The sequence below is a fragment of the Strix aluco genome, chromosome Z, assembly GCF_031877795.1.
Source record: "Strix aluco isolate bStrAlu1 chromosome Z, bStrAlu1.hap1, whole genome shotgun sequence".
NCBI classification, from domain to species: Eukaryota; Metazoa; Chordata; class Aves; order Strigiformes; family Strigidae; genus Strix; species Strix aluco.
Window position 1 is genome coordinate 37,314,406 of NC_133971.1, and position 25,248 is coordinate 37,339,653.

At 40.6% G+C, this 25,248-nt stretch overlaps 1 long non-coding RNA gene across 1 annotated transcript; it reads right to left on the bottom strand.

Annotated features, from left to right (window-relative positions):
* Positions 1-16,800: 16,800 nt before the first annotated feature.
* Positions 16,801-24,813, bottom strand: LOC141918055 (uncharacterized). Its single transcript, XR_012621558.1, has 3 exons — positions 24,652-24,813; positions 19,201-19,283; positions 16,801-17,128 (listed from the first exon to the last, which is right to left on the bottom strand). It is a non-coding gene; the product is annotated as an uncharacterized LOC141918055 (long non-coding RNA).
* Positions 24,814-25,248: the final 435 nt, after the last annotated feature.

Sequence of the window (25,248 nt, forward strand, 5' to 3'; positions counted from 1 at the left end):
TGAGATAAAAGTGGAGGCAGGTGAGTTTTGCAAGTGACCACAAGGAAAATATATAGAAAATCCCCTATAATTATGTTATAATATCCCCTATAATTACATTAGCTACTAACCAAAAGTTCATGTATCTGAATTGTAATAGCCATCTGTTTCTATGTACTTGTAATGATTTTTCTCCCAACAATAAACATGTATCACAAGCCAAGGACAATAAAATCTGTAACAAGAATGATGTAGTTCACAGATGAGTATCTCTACCAATAACTTAAACATTTTGAATCAACTGACCTATTCTCACATAAATACTTCATAATAATGATGACAGAAACAAAAAAAGCATGGTTAAATTAGTATAAGGAGGATAACTAACAATAAAATAAATTCTATATTCTTCTCACAAAATTAAGTATCAGAGCATATCCTGATTAAATGCAGAATAATTAGACTATTTGAATGAAACAGTCTTTGGTTTACATCTGGTTCAATGTTTCTCTCCTTAAGTGTGGAGAGAAGAGACATCTGCTGAATACTTGGATTCTGCATCTACACATTTGTATGACTAGCCTTTCATTTTTACATATGCTGAATATGTAGTTTTTAATAGCTTATATGTAGTTTACTGCACCATGTGTGAATAATAAGTCACTCTTCTTCACCACTTCCTTATTTCCAGGAAGCTCCATGAAGTAGAACTTTATTATTTTTACAGTATTTCCATTTTGTCTCTTCTCTTGCTGTTGTAAACCTTCGACTTGGTAAAGCAAGCACAGAAATGTCTTTTGTGCAGGAGAGGGAAGGAGGAGGGAGCCAAATGAAAAATCCTGAATGACAACATCTCTAAGTACCACAGCAGTACCTTCTAAAGCTGGAAGAGAAAGCTGATGAGAAGGTTACCATGACTACAGAGGCGGCATATTTGAATGAAAATTGATGTTAAGCTTTTAAATGCTAATTGCAGCTCAGGTGACATTTGAAATATCAAAATTATTTCAACATTTCACAATGTATATAACGAGTGAAAGAGGGTGAAAAAGATGGCAACATCGAATTAAATTGAAACACTGTTATAGTCTTTATCATTAAAGTATGTTACATCATTTACTTGTTTGTAGTAATAAGGAAACATTGCATATAAATCACAGTGCCTGAGGTGCAGAAACTGTTTTTATTATCTGAGTAATACATTCTTGAGGAATATATTGAATAAAATTAAACAGGCTTCTTTATATTAACTATAGTAACAAGTTTCCAGCAGCCTGCATTAAAGAGACTATTAAAAATATTCAGAAACTACTTTAAATTCTCAGTTACAAGTAAATCTTACAAGTACCTGAAGTTAGGAATGTTTCTTATCTCTGCTCCATATATTCAGAAATAAAAGGTGAATATATACACAGTGGTACAGAGTCCTCACTAGAGTCAAAACTGTAAGCTAAAATGGCATGTAGACCAGTATCACTGTGTAACTACTGCAATTTGCTGTTACACAAACATCTAACCAGACTTAGGGCTTTAGCTGTAAAAGATGCAAAAGATTTGCTTTATATTCAACTGTAAGCACTGGATTACTGTTAAGCCTCAAAGATCATCTGATATTTCTATTTCTCTTGCAGTGAGTTAAACTCTGCTTGTGAACAAGTGCTTTTTAAAACAGTCTTGATACCATTACTGTATGTCATGACCAGTTGTAATGCGAATTTACATTTTGTAACAAATGACTGATTTAAAAAGTTTTAAGAGTTTTTGAGGTTTTTTGTTTGTTAATATATAAGATGAGAAATCTGTGGGCTTTACCTGTGTTCTGCATAGTTACTATAAGCACTTTAAATATCTTTATTAAGGAAGCTAAAACTAGCTGCTTTTTTTGATTCCAGTTTCTGCTAGTGAAAACAGTGATAGGAAAATATAAATTGAGTATACCTTTAAAAGACAAAAGCTTTTTTGGCCATGTTTTCAGAACACTAAATAACATGTTTTTCCAATGTAGTGTTTAAAACACTGATTAGATATACAGCAGTTGTAAATGTTGTTATCATAGCATGCCAGTCTCTTTAAAGGACAGTCTCCATCAATGAAAGTACAAATCTTCCTTCTCTCTCTAGGCTTGAGAGGTCCGTGTCAGAGTAGAACCACCACAGCCTAACATCTAGTGATACGACAGAAAGAAATACTGTATGGGATATCATTATTTAAATCCACTTAAAAATCTGGATATATTATATCCAGATTATTATTTTTACTTGCAGGGTAATTGCACTTTCCAAAAAACAGCAGGATGAAGCAACATGACTTTCTCTTTCAGATGACTTTCAGGTGTGATAATTTGCTCCTCTGAAGCTCCTTGTATCTAAGTGCAGTAATGTAACCCCAGTGAGCTGCCCTGAAGACAATGGGAGTGCTTATTTTGCTATAATCTGTGGCCTACCAGCCTCATTTATAAGAACACCTGCAAGCTGGCAAGTCAGCAGCCTTAGGAACAATTGTTGGTTTGGTGGATGAGCTCCAACATCCTTGCCAATTTCCCAGCAGTTTCACGTATCAATTGTTTGGAGCCTCAGCTTGAAACCCTCTGTTCCCTGTGATGACTTGCAACACTTAGTAGTGCCTCAGGAATAGAGGTCAAACTTGATATTATCTGCAACTCGGATTTCTTACACAATTTATTTCTGACTAGGCCATTGTCCAGGCAGAGCTGGAGGGAAATGTCTCCCACTGACCATTCTCCTCTCACAAATTAAATTATCTTTGTTGCTATACCATCACACAGTAATTACCTTTTTCTTTCTTTTCTCTATCCTTATGTTCAGGTTTCTCATATTCCTTGCACTTGATGAATTACAAGCTCTTTCTCTTCATCTCTGCAGTAACCTAGTTTTCAGGTAATCTCCTCCACCCTGGAATGTTTTAGGGAAATAAATATAAGGTAAAAATTGTCCTCAAATAGTGAGATGTGAAGTGGTGAGAATTTATGAAATAATTATTACAATCTGCTGATTAACTAACTATGCACAGATTTGGTGTGCAGAGAAGGCAGGATGAAAGACAAAAAGATGACAATACCATTTTAGAACTAAAGTCAGTGATAACCCCTTGACATTTCCAAGGAAAGGAAAGGAAATTCATGGAGTCATTTCCCTTTTAAGTTGCTAGGTTCTTGTGTGCATAGTACCAATTAGCATTGCTCAGTTAAAGCGCCCTGCACACATGCACTGAAAGTGCTTATACCATGGACTAAAACACGCCCAGGTCAATAGACCAGAGACCCCATCTATCAGCAGTTACAAAACTTTCAGTGGTTGCAATAGAAACAAAAATCTTTCAAAGAATAACTGACATATTGGGCTTTGTATATGGTAGTGGTCACAGCACTGAGTCATGCTATATTGAATTTTAGAGTAGGATCAAAAGGCTGGTTTAAAGCAGCACCACAAAATTAGTCCCATCAGCTGAAAAAAGCCCGAGACCTTTCAAACTAATAAGAGAATCTGGAATCAGAACATAAAAGGAAAGTTGGAACTGGAATAAATGGATGTTTTGAGAAGCTTTCAGAAGACAAGATACCCAGTTTTTTAAAATGGAAGACTCTTCATCAGAAACTAAATAATTTAGTGTAACTAAATAAATGTGTAATTTTCTTGCACTCATTAAGAACTTTTTACAGAAATTCATCCCCAAACCTAGCCAAATTTCCCAAACTTACAAACTTGTATTCTGTAGAATAATTTTGATCATAGATGAAATACAACAATCTTTTTGGTGTACTGCAGTAGCTTTTTTAAGAATCAGACAAAGAAAACAAACCAACATAGCAGTTCAAGAGAAGCAGCAAAGAATTATTTCTACAGTTGAGATTTAGGAGAAAATACAATAATGGGATCTGGAATTAACCATACAAGGTTGTTGGGTTTTCTTAAATCCATCTTGATTATGATGCAGTTTAATGCGCAGGCTAGGAATGTTTAGGAATAAACAAAGGAGACATAGTTTGGAAGGTGGCTTAAATATTCAAAAAGCTCAAATGTATCATCCATTAGACATTCTAAGAGTCACTGTAACATGTTCATTACATTAAGGACAATTTAAGAAGACAGATGCAATTACTTGATGTGAGTTTTTTCCAGATACGTGATCCTTAATGCTGAGAACCTCTGTTCTATGTCAGATCTAAAAGATGTTGACTTTTGCAGCTGTCTCCAGTTGGACCACCAGCATCGGTTCTTGCAGAATCTGAAAGTCTCCCTCCAAATACTAAATGGCCAGTGCCACCTTGAATGCAATCTTCAGTGATCAGTATTTGATGCCAAAAGAGCTGGGAATGTGTTTTTTCATTGCTTTCAGACAGATTTGGATTGTCTCATTGACTCTTACTGACTTGTGACCCCTTGCTTTATCTCTTTACCTGTGTTTAAGAGACATGAAATTATATATAAATATAAATAATATTTTAAAATACTTAGTGTGTCCATTTAGCTCTATTTTAATGCCAAGAGTGGGTAAAGATCTTCACTGCTTTCTGTAATCACTGGAAAAGAGTAACCCTTTTATGATTTCTTCCTATCTAATAGTAAATGGTGTGCACCATGCCATAGGTCAGAGAAGATTAACATGAACACACAGAGTTAAAAATTAAACCAAGCACTATAAGGATAGTATAAAATACAGGTTGGTTCCCTTTTAAACTTGGTACTCAAGATAAGTATTTTTCAGCACTAGCAAAAGAAAGAAAACTAAGGACATTCTTGCATCTTATGAAGTCTTTATCACATACATCCATTGTAATTTCTGCAAGTGGAAGTCCAATTTGTAAGAAACAGTTAGGATATCAGTCAACAAACAATTGACTACTCAATGTTTCTTCAGGTGAGTGAACAGTTTTAAGCTTGATACTGGACTATGTTGTGGTTTAACCCCAGTCGGCAGCTAAGCCCCACACAGCTGCTTGCTCACCATGCCTCTGGTGGGATGGGGGAGAGAATCAAAAGTGTAAAAGTGAGGAAAACTCACAGGTTGAGATAAAGACAGTTTAATAGGTAAAGCAAAAGCCATGCATGCAAGCAAAACAAAGCAAGGAATTCATTCACCACTTCCCATTGGCAGGCAGGTGTTCAGCAATCTCCAGGAAAGCAGGGCTCCATCACATGTAACAGTGACTTGGGAAGACAAAATGCCATAACTCTGAATGTCCCCCCCTTCTGTCTTCTTCCCCCAGTTTTATATGATGACCATGACATCATGTGGTCTGGAATATCCCTTTTGTCAGCTGGGGTCAGCTGTCCCGGCTGTGTCCCCTCCCAACTTCTTGTGCACCTCCAGCCTACTCACAGGTGGGGTGGTGTGAGAAGCAGAAAAGGCCTTGAGACTGTGTAAGCACTGCTCAGCAAAAACTAAAATATCCCTGAATTATCAACCCTGGTTCCAGCACAAATCCAAAACAATGCCCCATACTAGCTACTATGAAGAAAATTAACTCTACCCCAGCCAAAACCAGCACAGACTATAAGAACATTAGGTCCATTATTTTAGCTCAACTTGTAAAAACTCCGAGGAGATGAAAGTAGGTCTAATCAATGCTATCACTGGAACTAAATTTCAAGCCAGGACTACACCACAGTGGGAGAAAGGAGAGAGACTTTTTGACACTGGTGATATTGCAGCTGATGCTACAAGGTCAAGATTTCAACAAAGTAAGAGAAAGGTGATACTCTTCACAAAACCAACAGACGACTTTTCACGCATAAGCTCTGGTTCAGATTTGAAATGGCAGCTTTTTCTTAATATGGGTTGTGTACAGAGCTTGAGCCACAAGTGCTCTGGGTTAATTGCATCTCTTTGCTTGCTCAAGGAGAAAGAAATCTGCCTCTGCAGACTGTGCCTGTGGGGCAACAGGGAGGCAAGACAGGGAAGTGGTGCCTTGTGGTACTCTCCACCTACCTGGTGGCCACTGCAACAGGGCCCAGGTAATGAGGATCCATACAACTTGTCTGCTCTCCCTGGACATGCAGAGCAAATGACTGTCAACTCCTTCTGGTTTTAGTCATCTTGCTAGCATAGTGCAGGAAAAGACCAACCTAAAATCTGAAAGATCTTGTTCAGATCTACGTCAGGATGTTTTATGATGAAGGATCTACCTCTTTCTTGAAGTTTTCTTACCTTTTATAATGCACACAGTTTTGGCATTTCTTTAGGAAAAACAGGCCTGAAAATCAGCGTGGTGATACGCAGCTATTTAAGAACAGTGTGGCTGATTGTCATGTGCTTAACTGGGTAAATATCAAGCAGGTCAGACTATGACAGTATGATGTTTTTCAGCAATTAGTTTGTTGTCAGACCTTTTTGTGTCTGTGCATTCCCAGTGAATGAACAAAATACCATGTTAAGTGGCAGTTTTGCATGATTTGGGGAAAAGGGTGGTTGTGTGCTGAGATTTGGTGTGTCTAAGCTCAAGCGAAAGACTGGAAATCCCTCCTGGCATAAGTAGGACAAATTGCGAATCTACTTTTCTGGACAAATTCCTTCATTTGGTCCTTTAAGGGGATATCCTCATTCACTCAGGTACAGCAAGAACTTGTAGGGTCAGGCAGTTCAACACTGGCATTCAGGCATAAAGCACTGTGTCTGTCGTTACATGTAGCTGCCCAATATGTTGATAAGAGATGTGCATGGCCTTCGCTAGTATGAACATTGATGCTTCATGGTTTGCATGGAAATTTATTTCTCCAAACCTTATCCTTTGCATACACTCTGTTTGTTGCATTGTACCAATGTACAATGTACAGATGCATCAATGCAAAAAGGTTTAGGACTGGCAGAAACATTGTTTAGCAAAGGCTGTACCATACTAAAGGGACATTTGGGGGATGAACGCTAGGTGTGGAAAGTAAGCTTGTGATGGACACGTGCAGGGTTGAAGGTCACTTGGGTCAGTGTAGGAGTTTATACAGTAAATAAAGAATTTGAGTTTTAGGTACTGAAGTGGCTTGTGTGGGTTTGTGTGCAAAACACAGAAGCCACATCTACTTTGGAAAAATTGTTCTCTCTGTGAGTGATTTTTACCACCTCCCAGAGGGCCCAGAAAGTATGTTTTGTTTTATTTAATCTGTGGCCTAGCTAGTCCAAGAGTTCAAATTGGATAAATCAGTCATGGGGTTTACCTGAATTGCTGAGGTTTTGTGTGGTGTCTGAAATCCTGCCAACCTAGTTGTAACTCACTTTTATGCCAGCTTGATGTTTTATTTTGAGGGAGGGAGAGGTTGGCTGCTTGTGATGTCACTTTCTAAACAAAGGGCATTGCTGGCAATAGAAATGGGAAGTGTAATTATTTATTGGATTTGTTTTCACATCAGATGCATTCTGTCAGTAATTTTGTTAAATTGCTGATTAATAAACTTTAAAAAACTAAATTAAATATGCAGATGTTACAGTCTTCTTCATGTAGGCGTGCTACACTCATCTTTAAAGTTCTTTTTCTGAAACTTTATTTGAAACAGAAATTAATGCTTTCTCTTAGTAAATCAACACACTTTGGTGCCACACAGTCTCTCTTTGCTCTCCAGCAAACTTAGATTTCCCATAAATAAGCAGAGAACATGTGTCATGAGTCTCAGAATGGGGTGAAAGTCACAAATGTGCTAGTGGAACTGCAAGGAGAGGAATAATGACCTGGGTGCTTCCCCTTTCACAGCAGTACTGCATGCTCTAAGGCACATATGAAGAATGAAATGGAGACTGAAGGAGGAAATGTCCCATAGAAACTGCAGCTGAGCTGCTAGGCAGTGTTGCACAGCTGGTCTAGCATGGCTGGTCTTGGGACAGCCTTGTCAGACAGAGCTTCTGGGGCGGTTGTGAGGATCCATGGGAGGCTGAACAGCCACAGCTTGGTGCAGCGCCACAGGTGTGTGCTCTGCAGAGGGGAGGCATGAGGCAGAGAGGATCGCTGCTCCCCAGTTGCTCCTTTCAGGCATGGAGGAGCTTCCTGGCCCGTGGGTGCTGCATGGCATGTTGGAGGCTATCATATGCAGAGGGATCCAGTTCTCACCACCTGCTGCTGTGAAGTCCTGGAATGGGGCTGTGTGTTGTCAAACACCAGCAATCACGAATTGTTGCAGGTCTCAAAGCTCTGGAAGAACATGTGTTTTCTAAGCAATAGTTCAACCACTACAGCAGACCTCCATGAAATTTCCTAATTATCTTAAAGCTTCAGCTCTCAATATCATACTTGGTTTTTCCAAAGTGTATTACTACTTAAACATTTTATAGCATGCACAGTCAAATATGTATAGTTAGTCAACTATATACATATTCAACTAACCCTTTTTATTTGACCTCTAAGTATCTCATTCAGTTGCTGCAATTTTCAGAATGTGGTAATTTTGATTTTTCCCTTAAAAGGTGATATCCTGGGCTATGTTGATATAGGTGTTGTTGAATTTGGGGTCTCCCACGTGCTATAGCACGTCTCTTCATGTCTCTTCTCCCTCTTCCTTCTGAAAGCAAAGGTATTTACTCTTTTGGTCAGTTCATGTGACACTCATGATTTTCAACCATTAATTTCCATCATAAATGGAAACTAGTGACAGTTCCTGTAACTCCAAATAGTTTGTTTTTTCTTGGGTGCAGCTTTGCCCATTTTTTCATAATTCTGTGAATCATCATACTCCAGCCCTCAGTTTAACAACATATTCCCATTTTCAAATTGCTGTCAATAAAAACCTCTACAGTTGCAAACCATGATTTAGTGATGCTATCTCACTATTTAACAGTGCTAACTATCTTCAAAGTCTGGCATCAAATGCCACTTTGGGTGGCTGCTTTATTATTTTCATATAATTTTCCACCAACCTGTTGAATTAGTTTCAGCAGGGCCTGCCAATTACAAAATCAACCTTCTGTGGCAATTACCTAAACTGATGACTATTATACAACACCCCACTGTCAGACATGATCAGTTTTATAGTATCTGGCAAGAAGGACTTTGATAAACAATCATGTAGCAGTCTGTGATCTGTTTTCTAGCAAAGCAGTCTCTGAGAATAATAATGCAATTCCCAGTCAACCAAACTCAAGTCCTGTAAGTGGGCCACATTTTTCCTGATATTTAATGTAAACATTTTTGGTGTTGGCTTGGCCTGTATCTCTGACACGAGGAGAAATTTTAGCATTTTTGTTGAAAACAGAGTTGTTGAATGAAACCTTTCATTTCAGTAGTAGTTGTGCACCTTCAACTGTGTGTCAACTCTTGCTTTTACAGAATAGAGATTTTTTTCTGTGAATATGAAAATAAAGAAGACTGTATTTGCTAACTTACAAGAGCAGGAAGTTTATTTTTTCCTCCTAACTGGCAAACTGCATTGCTTTACATACCATACAGGAATGACTCAAGAAAGGGAAATGACATTTGGGAAATAATTTCAGAGGCAATGTTCAATACAATGCATCTTCAACTCCTGATTTGAGCAACCTGGTCTAGTGGAAGGTGTCCCTGCCCCTGGCAGGAGGGTTGAACTAGATGATATTTAAGTTCCCTTCCAACACAAACCATCTTATGATTCTATGATTATAAAGGTAATTACTGCTTTGGCCCTTTCAAAAACTATCTCCTCTACATGCACACGCAGGTCTGCTGCTCATGTGCTCTTCTGTGTTTCATGATTAAGAAAGCAAACTTATGCCTACATGAGAATCACAGACAACAGGAAGGTGAGTGTTTTTCCTACCATTCACAAAGTCATGTGCATATAAAGAGAAAAAACAGAAAGAGTATTTGTCAAGAATTCCATGAGAGCTGTGGCATGAATTGAATAATATGGAAGTTTAGGAACAAAATTAACAAGTTACAGCTCCATTTTCAGCCTTTAAGATAAATCAAGAACCAACCATTCTGCTAAGCAACTTAGGACTCAAAATAATGTATTATTAAATTACCATCAGGCAGAAATTGGAGTATGTTAGCTATGTAGCCTGCAAATCATATTTTATAAAATGAGCATAGCTGGGCACCAAGACCTCAAGAAGTTCATTACTCAGTAACTATACTTTCCATTATCACACTAATCACAGTAGTTGTATGATTCAAACTAACAGAGTAAGTGAATATTTCTGAGTAGCAGAAAATTGTTTCTATAATGACATGGTGAATAAAGTAACTTTGCAGGTTCTTACAACCTTTCAAAACTGGTGAAAAATAAATGTTTACATTATTTACCATGGCAAAATTTCTGGATAGTTACAAGTGACACACACCACCTTCAAGGAAGACCTTACATGCACTATAGCCAGAAAAAAATTAATTAACCATGCTTTCTGATAAGCTGGGAATGCAAGGTAACTTCTCAGAGACAGATGGGAAATTATTGTAATGTGCTGATGACTGCAATAATGCTGCTCTTTTATCTTCATGTATTCACACAGTTGTATACTCTAAGATTATAAATGATTAATTTGCTAATAAAATTAACAATCTTAAATTTTATGGACTGATACTGAGATCATCACACATTCTCATTTAGTGAGATACTTGATACTTGCAATGGATGAACCATCTCTTCAAGTAAAAAGTGTATGGGAGCTCATTCCATATAGTTAAGAAAATGTAATTACACGTACCACTAAAAGTACCTTCTGTTGCTTCCACTGAAAAATTTTTAAGAACTCAATCACTCTTTAACATGCACTTTTGTCTTTTAAGAGGGTTCTCCTTCACTCCAATACCTAAACTGGACCAAAGTCAAATCTTAACTGCTAGAGCAAGTAAGGATCTAATCTTGGTTGTTGAATGATTCTCAGACTGTGTTAGGAAGTAACCTCACCTAAAAAATTACCTCCTGAATCAGTGGAGTGAAATGGACAAGGATCATACCAAAGCTTATTCATCATAACCTGGTATCACTGTTGGCATGGGCAGTACTGCAACCCAGGACAAAATTCCAAGTTTTCTTCTCAGTTGTTTTAGCTCTACACTTCAGTAGAGTTATTCCAGGTTAAACTAAGATGGTGAGATTGACCTTGTTAATTACTTTAGTCACAGCATGACCTCACCTAGAGCAGGCTGAAATCCAGAACAGCAGCCAAGCAGCCTCTCTGTGCAAAAATAGCACTTTCAGAAATCTCTCCCTGTAGAGCTTTTCACTGCATGTTACCAGTGACATTTTATATCATCCTCATCATTGACAGTTATATTATTTTTGCATTTCATAGAATCTGGATAATGAGAACACATTGACCAAATAATTTTACTCTTTTTACTTCCACTTTTAGGCTCACATCACAATCTTTAACATAAAATATGTCAAGATTGAAAATGCTATAGAAGAATTGTTTTACTGGAAATACTATGAAAAAAACCCACACAAGAGTACTATTAGTTTAATTTGGTTTGGAGCAATCCTTAAGCTTGACTTCATCACAAGTCAAGTTTGAGGCATATCATTTGGACCGTGTAGACATGCTTGTTTCTGTGATATCTATAATGTAGATGTTGAACCAAGATGAATTCAAAACACCTTAGTTCTGCACAATTAGCACTCATGTTTTTCAAGAAGAAAAAATATTTTATAGAAACCTTGGTAATAAAACAGGTGAAATTTTAAACACTTTATTAAATGTACAGCTTGACAGTTTCCAGTTATATAAATTTGCTTTAGTTTTATTGCTGTAATAAATTGAAAATACATGGAGGTGAATGAGAAAAAAACACCCATTCTGATATTTCTATTCATGTGTGTAATGGTTCAGCCCCTGCCGGGGTCTGAGACCACGCGGCCGCTGCCCCTCCCCCACAAAGGGAGTGAAATACAAAGCCCCGATCTGAGATAAGGACAGGTTTAATACAGCAGTGCAATAGCAACACAACAAACAACAACAACAATAAGAATAACAGTGATAACAATGAACAGGGCAAAATATCTACCAATATAGCAGTGAGAGAAAACCCGGCGGCGCGAACCCCACGCGACCACCGATTCTTCCCGCGCTCTGGCGCCTGGACCTGACGTCAGCATGGCATATGAATAACCCAGCTAGAGCTTCCTCCCCCACTGCTGGGGAAACTTAACCCTATCCTGGCTAAACCAGAACAATGTGTCCCATATGTAGAGTAGCAATTTAGATCTGGTTCCAGAAAATAATGTACTCAAAGACTCGTTTCAAAACTGTCACAGGGACAAAAGAATCAACAAATGCCTTATGAATATTGATGTATATGACCCATGGCCACTGCAAGACACCATTTCCACCTAGCGATTTTTGCAAAAGAACAGTAAGAGAGTTCATCTGCAGAGGTTATTCTCCCAATCAGATGAGCTCTAATCCCATTTTAATCTCAGTGGGCTATATTAAACAAAAGCAGAAGGTCTGGATTTTAGAACAGATTAGCCTTGACCTCACAGAGATCAGATTTACTAAGTAATCAGGTGTACATAAATTGCCACCAACCAGGGCTTCTAATGATGCATTGTAGGTAGCAATAGAGGAACAAAAGTACAACGTCTTTGTAGTACAAAGCAAGAGAGAAAAGTACAGCAATCACTGCACAGCAAAAGAGAAAAGTGCAGCAATCACTGCACTACTAAATTGTACTGAAGTGCATGAAGTTTACAGTAACTTCCCCTCTATCAAATATTTTACTGCACCTTAACGAAGAAAATTTACTTTCTCTAAGTATTAAGAAAGGATGAGGAAAAAAAACCTTTAGGTGGGAGCTGCAGAGGACTATCTGTTTAGAGTTTGTGAAAACTTTACAATACAATCAGTAAAAGCTGCAAACTGCATAAAGGATAATACTTTTTTAAAACTCACTAGACTGATTGTGATTTTCAGCAGAAACACTCCAAAGCAGCCACTCATCATCTGGTTGTCATTTATATCTTTACTGCTGTGAAACCTGCTACATATGATTGGGGATAATCTCCAGGGTTACATAGCCCAATATGCTACTATATCACCTAATTTTGCATGTGGCAGTCTATTAAAGGCTTCAGGAATAGTCTACTCACAGGAGCTCCACAAGATTTTTCATGTCTGGAAAACAGGAAAATTCAGGTACTTTATTAAACAAAGATACCATGTTCTTGTTTCATTTACAGTTTGTACAACTAGTGTTTGCTTTGTCCCATTTGCATCCAAGTTTTTAACTATTCTCTTGTTCAAAATTTGTTCTGATATTAAGGTTATGTTAGGCAGTCATCACGTCACGGTAAATCCAGTTTTAAAGGACCGGTTCAAAACCTTATCTGTGAAAAGCAAAGCACTGAATTGGTCTTAAATCTCTCCACTAGTTTATGGTGGGTTTGTGTGGCAAGGTTTTTGCTAGGCAGAAGGGGGCTACAGCAGTGGCCACTGTGAGAAGCTTCTTGAATCTCCCCTGGCCCCAGGTTGGACCTGCCTCTGACCAAGGCTGAGCCAATTAGCTACGCGCCTCTGTGATAACATATTTAAGAAGGGGAGTTGTGAGGACGACACCTATGCAAACACCAAGGTCAGTGGAAGAAAAGAGGAGGAAGCGGGGGAGGTGCCCCAGTGCAGAGACCACCCCTGTATCCCGTGGTGAGAGGGGAGGGCCACCCCCCACTGCCACACATGGAGGTCACCAGAGGAGCAGACAGCTGCCTGCAGCCCGTGGAGGACCCCATGCCAGAGCAGATGACTGCACCCAAAGGTGACTGGAACTCTGTGGGAAGAAGAAGCCCCCACTGTTGTAGTTCGGCACTGGGAGGACGGCAACATGTGGGGGTGACCTCCTCTGGAGCAGCACAGGAATGGCTGCAGCCCGTGGGAAGAACTCATGCCAGAGAAATTTCATGGAGGACTGTCTCCTGTGAGAGGGACACCATGCCAGAGCAAGGGAGAATGTGACAAGTCCTTCCCCTGAGGAGGAAGAAGTGGTGGACTGACCGTAATCCCCATTATCTGCCACCTGCACCTCTTGGTGGGGAGGAGGTGGAGAGATCAGGAACAAAACTGAGCCCAGGAAGAAGGAAGGGGTAGGGACAGTTGTTTTTAAGATGTGATAATGCTTCTCACCATCCTACTCTCTCTGTTAAGTGTTGTTCTTAGTGTTTGAATTAAAACTATGTTCTTTTTCTTCCCCTAAACCATGACAGAGTTCAAAACTATTCTAAGTTGTTTTTTTTTTTTGGAAGGGAGCTCAGCAGATTTTATTCTAGATTAAGTATTATCTGTCTTTCTACAGACAGTGTAAAGTTGACATAAACACAGTGTCATTGTCATGGTTTGAGCCCAGAGGGTAACTGAGCACCATGAGCTGCTCACTCGCTTCTTCCCTCCCAGCTCTGGGAAGGAGAAAATGAACCAAAAGACTCTGGAATAGAGGTAATGACAGAGAGGGGTGGCTCACCAATTATGGTCACAGGCAAAAGACAGGCTCATTAGGGGAAAAAAAAAAAGACATCACTTTAGTTCAAAATACTAACAACAACAACTACACTTAACAGACAGAATGGGTTATTGAGAAGTGTTACCATATCTTAAAAACACCTTCCCCCACCCCTCTCTTCTTCCTGGGCTCAGTTTTGTTCCCAATATCTCTACATCCTCCCTCAGCGGTGCAGGAGCAGGGGATGGGGGGTACAGTCAGCACTGCTTCTTCCTCCAAGGCAGCAGGGAAGCACTCTTCTGCATTCTTCTTCCTGCTCCACGTGGCGTCCCTCTCACAGGAGACAGTCCTCCACAAACTCCCTCCACTGAGAGTCCTCCCCATGGGATGCATTATTCCTGAGATGCTTCGGAGCTGGTCACCTCCACGTGTTGCAGTCCTCCCAGTGCTGAACTACAACAGCTGGGGCTGCTTCTTCCCACAGAGTCCCCGGGGTCCTTCACTGGCCGCAGGCAAATCTCTACTCCTCCAGTGACCTCTGTGGGTGACAGGGGGGGTGGCCCTGCTGCTGTCTCACCACCAGATACAGGGTGGGCGTCTCTGCTCCAGCACACCTCTCCCCTTTCCTTCTCCTTCCTTCCACTGACCTCGGTGTTCACATACGTATCCCACTTGTAGCCCTTCCTCACAAGTCCTCCAACCCCCTCTCTCTTCTTAAATACATTATCGAAGAGGCACTGCAACCGCTGCTAACTGGACCAGCTTTGGGCAGAGGCGGGTCTGACTTGGAGCTGGGGAAGCTTTCAAAGAAGCTTCTCAAAGGGGGTGACCACTGTTACCAAAAACCCCACCACACAAACCCAACACAATCATAAATGCTGGCTAATTCAAAAGAAACAGGAGTTATGCTTTACCTCTCTGGTGTAGCTCAGCTTTTCCCTGCCAGATGATCTTCTGCTGTGTAAATGTGACCTTAGTCATCATATAACCACAGCCTAGTGGCTGAATCTGCATTTTCATTTTTTAAACTACAGATACTATTGATACCATTTTCTAGTTACATGGTATCAACCTCAAAAACCTCATTTTATAAATCAATGATAAATACCTTCAATAAGGTATTTATTAAATACTCTGTATTTAGCCCTAACTTTGCTACTCAGGCTATAATTTCCTTTTTCATACCCTTATTCGCATTCTCTGTTTCTATGTTCAACATCACCTTTATTAAAAAATCAAGTCAGAATACTCATTTGATTTTGGAACATGTAGTTTCACCTTAATCTTTACTTCAGCCTTGCAGAGAGGTGTCCCATCTCTTTTTTGTTATTTTCTTTCTGCATGTAGTACTGGTGACAGCAAACTTTAATATCTTTTAAAAGTTCAAACTTAAATTGAATTTTGGCAATCCTAATTTTAGTCCTAACTGCACAGGCATAATTTTCTCGGCTGCAGATCCCTTTCCCTTTCCCCTTTCATGTTCTTTGTTACTCTAAAAGGCTTCTCCATGTATTTGTCTTTTCAGTATCATCCTGAGACCTTTCCTAGAAGATTAGGCATAAGAAAATGTCAGGCCTGGTCTGTGTTCAAGTCCTTCAGTGATGCTGATTTCACTAATGAGTTCCTTTCACTTATTTTACTGAGGATGTCTCTGCACAGGGACATACGAATTTATTAGCCAGTGTTTACAGTGATTATAGCTTTGAGAGACGCAGTTCTACCAAAAAAGCAACACAGAGACAGACAGAGAGGGTGACTAAACTGACTGGAAAAAAAATTAACTTTGATATCTGTGAACCGTCAGCCTAGTACTTTAAAAAAATTTTTCTCATCCTCCTATCTCCGAAGACACTCATCCAAGGCAGACAGTATTTTTTCATCTCATCTACCTGTCTGCTCACATACTTGTCTGTCCTCTTATTCACCCAACTGTAGCCATACTTCCTTGCAATTTTATGTCAGTGATCTCCTGCTTAACTGATAGCAGCTGTCCCAGCCTCAGCATGTTTGCTCTGGAGCGGTAGGGTATAAGCTACAGCTTATGATTATGATCCAAATCTTCTGGTTCTTCTCTGAGCCCTTCAGAAGCTCAGAGCTTATAATGGTTTCTTGTTATTCCGGATGCCCTCTTCAGAATGGTATTTCATCAACAGCTGTGTTTTTTCATGTTGAGTGGTGCCCTAGGTACTCAGCCTTATGCCTACCTCGGGGGGCACCCCCTCTCCAGGGATGTGCAGCACAAGCCCCTTGCTCTGCTCTATTACTGTTGGGAACAGCCCTGTTGACTGTATGTCTATCAGCAGTGCAATGAGCAGGAAGGTTTCACAGGTTAGGATCCTCTGAGTCAATCACTGCAGTGTAAAGATGAGGAGGAAAAGGAGTACCGCACAGAGAGATGTTTGTCTTCCCTCCAGAGTGTTTTAGAAATGCTAAAAACAACCAGTAAAGCTGCTACTAGTGGTTAGATTCTTATTGCTCCCAGTGAAGATAGGTTCTGATTGGGTCTTGATATTATTGTCATAATGATTGTCAAGTTAATAAGACAAATATAAAAAAGGAACAAGGAATTCAAGACAGAAACAGAAGCCTGAGCCAGAGGTAATTTTTACCTTTTTTTCTTTTTAATAGGACTCTGGTCTGTACTAAGATATTTCCATTACTATTATTGTTGGCTATTTCTTTCTAAGCTACAAAGACACAGGAAGAAAGCTGCATCTTCCCAGTTATGAAATATAAATGTACTGCTTTGCAATCCACATGTGCTGCTGCTTCACCGGGTTCTGATCAGTGGCTGGAGTCCATCTGCAACAAGACATGAGCAGCAGAGACATTTATAGTAAATCTCTTACTTTTAAGTAGCACTGGAAATAAACACTGAAATCTGTTTTCTTGCCAGCTTGATTCAGAAAACAGTAGAAGAGTTACAGCAGGTTTAACCAGGCATTCTGCTATAGAAAGGGATCAGAACAAAGATTCAGATTCAGAGAACAGCAGTGGCAGTCACAGAGGTTTTGTGTAGGAAACTTCTAATTACTACATGGAACATTTTTGGGTCATGATTTCTCTTGTCACACAGGTATCACAAAAAGTGTATGCACATACACACACACACATACACACTCACACATGTATATAAGAAGAAAGTTCTTTTTAACTTCAGATTAGCTTCTGAAAACATCAAGTGATTTTTCTAAAGCAAGCCACCGCAGTTAGCTGAGTTACTGTAATTGTCCATGTTGGTAATCTCAACCCACTGCAGAGGTGAGGAAAAAAATGTCTTCCACTGGGCTAACACGCCTTACTGTGTTTTTTCTACTAATAAACATCATGTAGTTATTGCAGTTCAGTGTGTGAACAGGAATTTCTTTAGCTTCTCAGAGATAAACCTGTTCCCACTGGCATCTCTGGGAATGGCATCTTTCCCTTCTCTGCCAACTATTAAGCCAAAGTCTCAGGAGAGGAGTCCCAGTTCTCTGTCCATCTGTTCATAGCTTCTTAAAGCAACTGGAAAAAATGTCTGTCCCCACTACTAGCCATAAGGTATCAGCAACAGCTCTGTGAAGTGTCCAGAGTGAAGTAGTGACTGAAACACTCCTTGCACTAAAGGTGTTTTTGTGTGCTTACCCTCCTGTGCTTGCAAGCCATTCAGGCAGATTTTGTTTCATTTGTCAATGCAGGAAGCTCTGTGGGCAGCAGTACAGAAATAGTTCTCCTGAAAAGTGTTTAACGTAGGAGCTGTGGCTCTCCACTCCTGCATGCCAGAGAGGGTCATAAGATACATGCCAGAATGGAAATGGGAATGGGGATCTGTAAGTATGTATGTCTATTTTTTAGGCTCTCTTCTTTGCAAAAGGGAGCCATGACTGTACAACCTGCAGGATATCTGCAGCCACAATGCTTTTGAAGGCTTTCCTGTGCCTGTTGAGATCCTTTGTCTAAAAGCTGTTTTACTCAAGCTTAATGCAGGATCTAGGATTTGGCCCTTCTGAGAAATTTTTGAGAATTGCAGAGAAATCTGTCACCTTATTTTCTGTGTCTTTTACAAGGGACCCTGTCAGTGCTCTCCTGTGTGGAACTTGTCCCTGGGTGAACTGTGCTGAAGAAAGGTAAACACTTTCCTCTTCATCAGGAAGAAGAGTCTTGTATAACTCTTCCTCACTGGTTGCATTAAATGCATACAGAAGCATTAAAAAAACCCTGTATAATTTTCATATGCATAGCTCAGCACTGACATGACACAGCATTTTTGCAAATGGTATGGAAAAATGGTTTCTGTGGGTTAATTGTCTCGGTTGTCAGACTGGATTTTTAGCTGCCAGCAACCTTCACCCAGTTTCAGATCAGCACAGTGAGCAGTGGTGTGAAGTAGCTATGCTTTCTAAGGTTCTACTCTACTGTTTCCTTGTTTTTTCTACTGCTGTTACCTGAATGCTAGCTACTTGGAAAGATGTCCACTGCATGCATTTGGACAGCTTTTAAGCAGCCTAATTCTTGGTGTTTCAACATTTCCTGTTTAGCCTCTGGTGGAGATACCTCTTCCTTTCCCCCACCACTGCCTGCCATTCTCCTTAGAGATCCAGGGGCCCTTCAGGGAATCATGGGACAGGCAGAGTGGGCAGGAGGGAGGGCAGAGCAAATGCCAGGCTGTATTTACTGTGGCACCATGTGTACATCTATGCCAGCTGTGCCATGCTGTGCTATGGAATGGCTAGCACTCTCCCAGGCACAGATTTTGGTCTGTTTTCCCTTCTCTTAGCCCAATATGACTTAAGATTACTAGCTCACTAATATTGTGTGTAAACTGACACAGGCAGGACACAGGAACAACCACAAAACCACAGATGAAATGCGAAGGGTAAATTTATTCTCATTACCTCACAAACTGGGGGATCTCTGCAGCAGCACCCAAGCAGAGCCATGCAAGTGGGGACACAGGCACCGTGGAGCTTGGTCCTTGCTAGACAGAAAGAGAAGAAGAAAAGATCTTGAGCTTGCTGCTTTTGCCTGTATATATCAAGGATTTTTGCAGGCATAGTTTTCCACTGTGCTTTGATCTTTCCCACAGCAGGGCAGGAATCTCAGGGATGTTCGATAAGGTGCCTCTGAGTCTCTCATAGGCCTATGTTATCTAAACGCAGACATTCTATCCATCACGCACATAAAGCTAAAGAACAATTAGTATGATATATGTGTTTTTCGACACCCCAGCTGCAAGTCACTTGAGCATGTTTACAATCTTCCTCGCCAGTCTTCCGTTATATTCCCATATACCGCTAGTGATAGTGTATGCAGAGATGTTTTTGCAGTTTATATTGATGTACATTTACTAAATGTTTTGGAGACCACTAGCAGCAGAGTTACAGTACCACAGATTTCAGCTCCTGGGTACTTACTGAATGGATCTTGCTCCACTGTAGCTTTACTGCTTTCCAAGTGAGACAAAGAATTCTGTGAATAGCAGTCACGACTTGGATCTGCAGTGCAGACGAGACGTACAGCTAGTGTGAGAGGCATTAGAGTTGTTAGCATTTCCATGCACTGCATGAATTAACATTACATTCTAGAAGAGCCTCTTAGGATAAAGAGAGCCTATAAAAAGGAAATTGACTTTCATGGCATTTGCCATCCCTGTAAATGATTCTTCCCATACTCAGAACTGGATCCTCATAAGATGAAAAAGCTTTCATTTTTAAAATAACAATATACCTGTCTTAAAAAAACACAAAGAAAGAGAAAGGACTTCCTCCTTTTTCTAAAAAATATCCTGTTCTTTTATACGTGCAAGTCTTAATCACCTTTTCTTTTGGTTAATGGCCTGATATATAGTATGTTTAATAATTTAAGACTGAGCTAAAATGGGGTTGATCTACTTTCTTGGAATACCCTCGGGGAATATGCAGAAGAGAATTGGAGAAGCAATTATTTCATGCCACAGCTGTATATTTAACTGCTTGCTTTCCTACTCAAGTGGTATCTTGCATTCTCACAGCTGAGGTAATGGAGGAAGTTGAGACTCTTAAGTGCATCAGTGAGTCCTGAGAGGTGATTAGCACAGCATTCTGGAACTTATCTCCTTCATGCCAGGCAGTTCTTTGAGTGGGCCATTTCTGACAAAAGTACTCAGCCTTCAACACTCACTATCATCTGTTTACTCAGTCTTGATTAAAAAGTTAACTAATGAATCAATTGATGATGGCTCCGTCCATACATCCTCTTTTGACTCAGTGTGCATGAAGGTGAATCAGGCTGAAACCATGCTCATTTTTATTCTGAGGGAACAAAGGCTACTATATGATTTGCCTTGTTTCTGTAGTACATCTGCAAAGGTTGAAGATATCACAGGCACTGTCACAAAAAGCTGCTCCAGCTGATCAGTTCTCCAGTGGTAGTACTTACACTCCACATCTCCTCTGGGGAACCAATAAATGACTGACACACATAATTTTTTGTCTCCTTGGCACCAGTTTTTTCCTCCAACCTGCTATGGTCTGGCTTAGTGGAAATGACAGAACAAAACATCCCTAGCAGCACAAACAAGATGCAAGATGCAAAAAGCAATGAAGATCAACAGGACTCTGGGTCTAGCCTGATGTGTACCCTGTGTGTGAAAGAGCATCCTACTTCCTTGACAAAGCCTGGGCTGGCATTTCAGCCACTCACCTCTGAACTGGGACGAGAGAAAATGAAGCTCTGCTGTCTGACACAGCCATGCAAAATTGCAGGAGGACACTTAATCAGTAGATGAGTGAGTTACTGAAAGCAAAATTGCAGAGCGTTGGAGTCCATGACAGATTACACTGAGGTTCTGACTCCTGTAGGACCTATATATTCAGTGCAGAACAAACTTGTGTCAATGCCATCTAAAGAATAATGTCAAACCAGCTCAATTCTCTTGAAGCCTCTACAGATAACAGCACATACATATACAACATTTTTATAGGGCAGGCAGCCTTGTAGTATGCAGGACATAGAGCAGATGCAGTGCAGGGGGATGACCTTCCGCAATGTGACCACTGTGAATGGTTTCAATGTAGCAATCCAAAATACACAAAGGGCTTCCAAAATCCTAAGGTTAAAGAAATGCAGAAAAATGCAGAAACTTTTTAATATATTTTCTCCACTATTGACTTACAAACTCCCTATAGACATGCAGGTGGGTAAAACACTTGCAGGTGGAAGGTTGATGCTTACAGCCTGTGTCTCTTCTAAGATCGCCAGTTTGGGCAGAAAAAGCATTTTGCAGTGCTAAGCAGCTGAACTCAGAAGGTCTAGTTCTCTTCCACTAGTAGGTAACATGATGCTTTAAGTTTTACCAATTATTTTTTTATGATTATTGTTAATAAATAATACTGCAAAGACATGATTGCAGGTGGCGCATACTGCATCTGAGCTCTTAAACTATTATGAATGCTACAGTGACTCCATCTCCCATATCTTATTCAGCACCTTAGGTTTGCCTAATAAAGCATCATTCTATCTTATCTAAGTCTTGTGCCACTCTCTCAGGCTTCAGAAACCTTACAAAGCACTCCTGCATTTCACTGATGGCAATAAATGCAAGAAAGTTGTTCATAGAATATAGCAAGATTAATAATCACATGAATTTGCCAGAGAAGCAACTGAGAAGCCCCCAAAGATGGTCCCTAGTGAATTCCCTCACAACACAGGATGAAAACAACCACCGCAGCATGAAGGATCAGAGGTTCACTGAGCCCAGGAGCTGAAGGCGGTGCTCAAGGAACAGTCAGCTCACAGCAGCATTTCCCCAGTATGCTCTCCCAGACTGCAATGTTTTCATGCTCAAGGTCTTAACAAGAGGTTCTTTCTTTTCCTTCCCATTTAAGGGCCTCATTGGGTTTGTCTTCCATGAGCTTGTTCAGTCTCCCCTTAAGCCCATTAAAAAACATCCCATGTCTGTGAGCTCCACAGCTTTATTCATAAGACAGGTGAAAAAACTGCTAAGTGAGGTTTCAGTTTTATGCCTCCCGTTTCATGGCTTCTTTTGACAAAAGAGAAGTAGATAGCTGCCTTTCACAACACCTACAGTGATGCAGGCTCTGTCACAGTGTCCTCACTTATCTCTTTTTCAGGCTGAAGCACAGGATATGCCCTAGTTCTTCAACAGCCTAGCAGAAGGAAAGCTTTTCCTTATCCAACGACAGGATAAAATTGAAAATGCTAGACAAAGTTGTCCTCAGTATTTCTTCAGTCTTGTTTCAAAAGAACAAACTCCAGAAGGCAGTTTCTTTCCTGTAAAGCTTTAGCTAAAGAGTGCCAGATGGGATTGCACTTCCTGAGGTGTTAACAAGGACATGGCCTGTCCTCTCCAACAGCACAGACCCTACTGCTTTCAGACTGTAGTGATTCAGTCTGTGCTATTGATCTGGAAGTGTCAGTTACCACCACACGGGGACAAGCTGTTTTATCCCAGGGATATAAATAACAATCTGAGCATATGGGGAAGAGAGTACTCTTGGTCTAGAACCAGCTTCTTCTTTACAAGCTTAATCTTTAACATCTGGTCCAGCTCACAGGGACCTGCAGTGTGTCCTGAAACTTAAAAATTGTTCCTTCTTTTGTTCTTCTTTGGTCTCTGATACTTAGCTGTTGTAGGGTTCAGCTTTGACCTTTTACTCTCACTCAAGGTGATGGCCAGTCTTGCACTGATATAGCAGTTAGAAAACATGCACCTCAGTTAACTTACAGTACTAAGTTACCTTGAATACAGGCAGAACAAATTTGGCCTCTGGCCAAAAATGGAACTCATAAATGTGGTCATGTAGAAGTGCTTCTTTGTCAAATAAATTATCAGCTACAAGTGAGGAAACAAACCAGGCTGCTAACAAAAATTGTCATCAGCATTCAGCTACCCTGCATCTCAGAAGAGGGAATAAGCTGGGGCCTTGTGAAAGTCTACAGCTAAAATGATAAGATTTCAGGCACAAAACCCATAGTGCTTTCCCCAGAAACTTCAGTAAAAAGTACTTTGTGTCTCGTGAGAAAATATAGCTCTAACATAAATGTTGACCACACTTTTCGCTGTGCTTTCTTGTTGGATCTGTACATTTCCATGTTGTATGCTTCTAACTTTATTTCCTTGGACAAATGGTAACTTTTAGATACAGAGACAGTATTGCTGTTGGTGTGCTTTTTGGGTTTGGCAGATTTGCATGGGGATGTGTGCATTTATTACAAGAATGGTATTTATACTCCAGTTCCTACTGGCATAATATGAAAGCTTACATCCCAGGGAGATTGGAAGAGTCCAGGATGATGAAAATTGGGAAACAGGTGAGGAGGGAGAAAGTAAAATATGTTTTACACATCTTTAAAGCTTAAGGTTTTGGTTAATATTGTGGAGAAATTGCCATTGTTGAGAGAAGTACGGTTTAAATCATCTTTGCATGGTGTGAGCTAGGCTTACATAATTCTCCATCTATCCTTCTCAGACTTCAAGGAAACTTTTGTTCGTACCTCCATTTTCAGGCCTGAAAGCTGTAAAGAGTTAGACTGAAGCTGTGCATTTGAATAATTTGTTATTATGTATCCCACAATATACTTAATCTAATCCTTTAACTATAGAGATGGGAGACAGTATATTCCTCTGCCAGGCAGCATTTTGAATGCTGCACCGTTTCTGCATATGTAGACTGCCCTGATGTGTCTGTCTCCTTTGACAGCAGGATGGCAGCATGTATAGCCCTTGGTGCAAGCAAAGGGCCGTTTCTTCCCACTTGAAGAGCCGGCATATCCACCACATATCTGCCTTGGGGTAGAGCATGAGGATAAAGGCCATGCCAGGCTGGAAATCTCGTCTGTGCTGGTGATTTTCTAGCTTCACTTTGTTAAAGAAGGCTGCAAAGAGTTTGGATGTGTCCACCGCAGGGGTTTCTCCGGGTATGGAGAGACCACCTACTGTAGACCAAGGTCCTTCAGTCACCAGGGAGATAAGCAGACTGAGGGTGCTCCTGCCGGCGGGAAAGACGTGCCGACCCGTTAGGGTTTAAAAGAAACCGGAAAGGTTTTCTCCTTGCGATCTGTGCGCTGTGCAGAGACACCTGGTGCCCGGCCGGCGGTGGGGCGCGGCGACATCCGCGGGGTTCTACCACCACCCAGCGGGCAGCGCGGGGAGAGCCCCGGCGCGTCCCCCCGGGAGTCTCACCTGGGCCTGCACACTTGCACTGAGAGAACAGTGGAGCTCATCTTTAAGAGTGAGTTTCCCGCGTACCGCTTTTGTGTGCAGTAGCTAGTGATGCAAGTTTCGGTTGTTGGGTTTTTAAAATGTACTTATTCATAGAAAATATAACTGGCCTTTGGAACCTCACCTGGTGGATCGGCCTGGAGATAGATTTCTGAAATCTTCAGTTATTCAGCACTGAATTCTGTCACACATTGTTCATCCGCTAGCCTCTTCTTCGGCTAAGCTGTAAAAATGGGAGGCTACTTCAGCAGTCCCACCTGGAAGCCACATGTAGTGTATGCAAACACAGGACCATGTTTTCTCTGTGGCTGCAGTCCTTATTTGATGGTTAAAGGCACTCACAACAGCTAGGTGGTTGCTCATTCACCCTAGTAAACAGGGAAAATCAGTGATGAGCTTGGGGCATCCTGCACACAGCTCCCACAATACTAAGTCTACATGAAACACTGCTCCTTCGCTGAAACACCTTTACTCTGAAAACAAGAGATGTACTGTCCTGCAGTAGCCTGCACCAAAGGCATTGCACTGGTCTGTATGTAAAGCCTGGTGGCCCCAGTAATAAAAACTACATATTAGACAGATTTTTCCTGGCTTTTTAAGATGAAGCTAACAGATATTCAACTGGACAGATGTTCTAGCAACATATGGGGATCATAAGGAAAATAAGAATAATCATATCACATCAGATCAAAGGTCTATCCGGTTTAGTGATTCTGCTTCC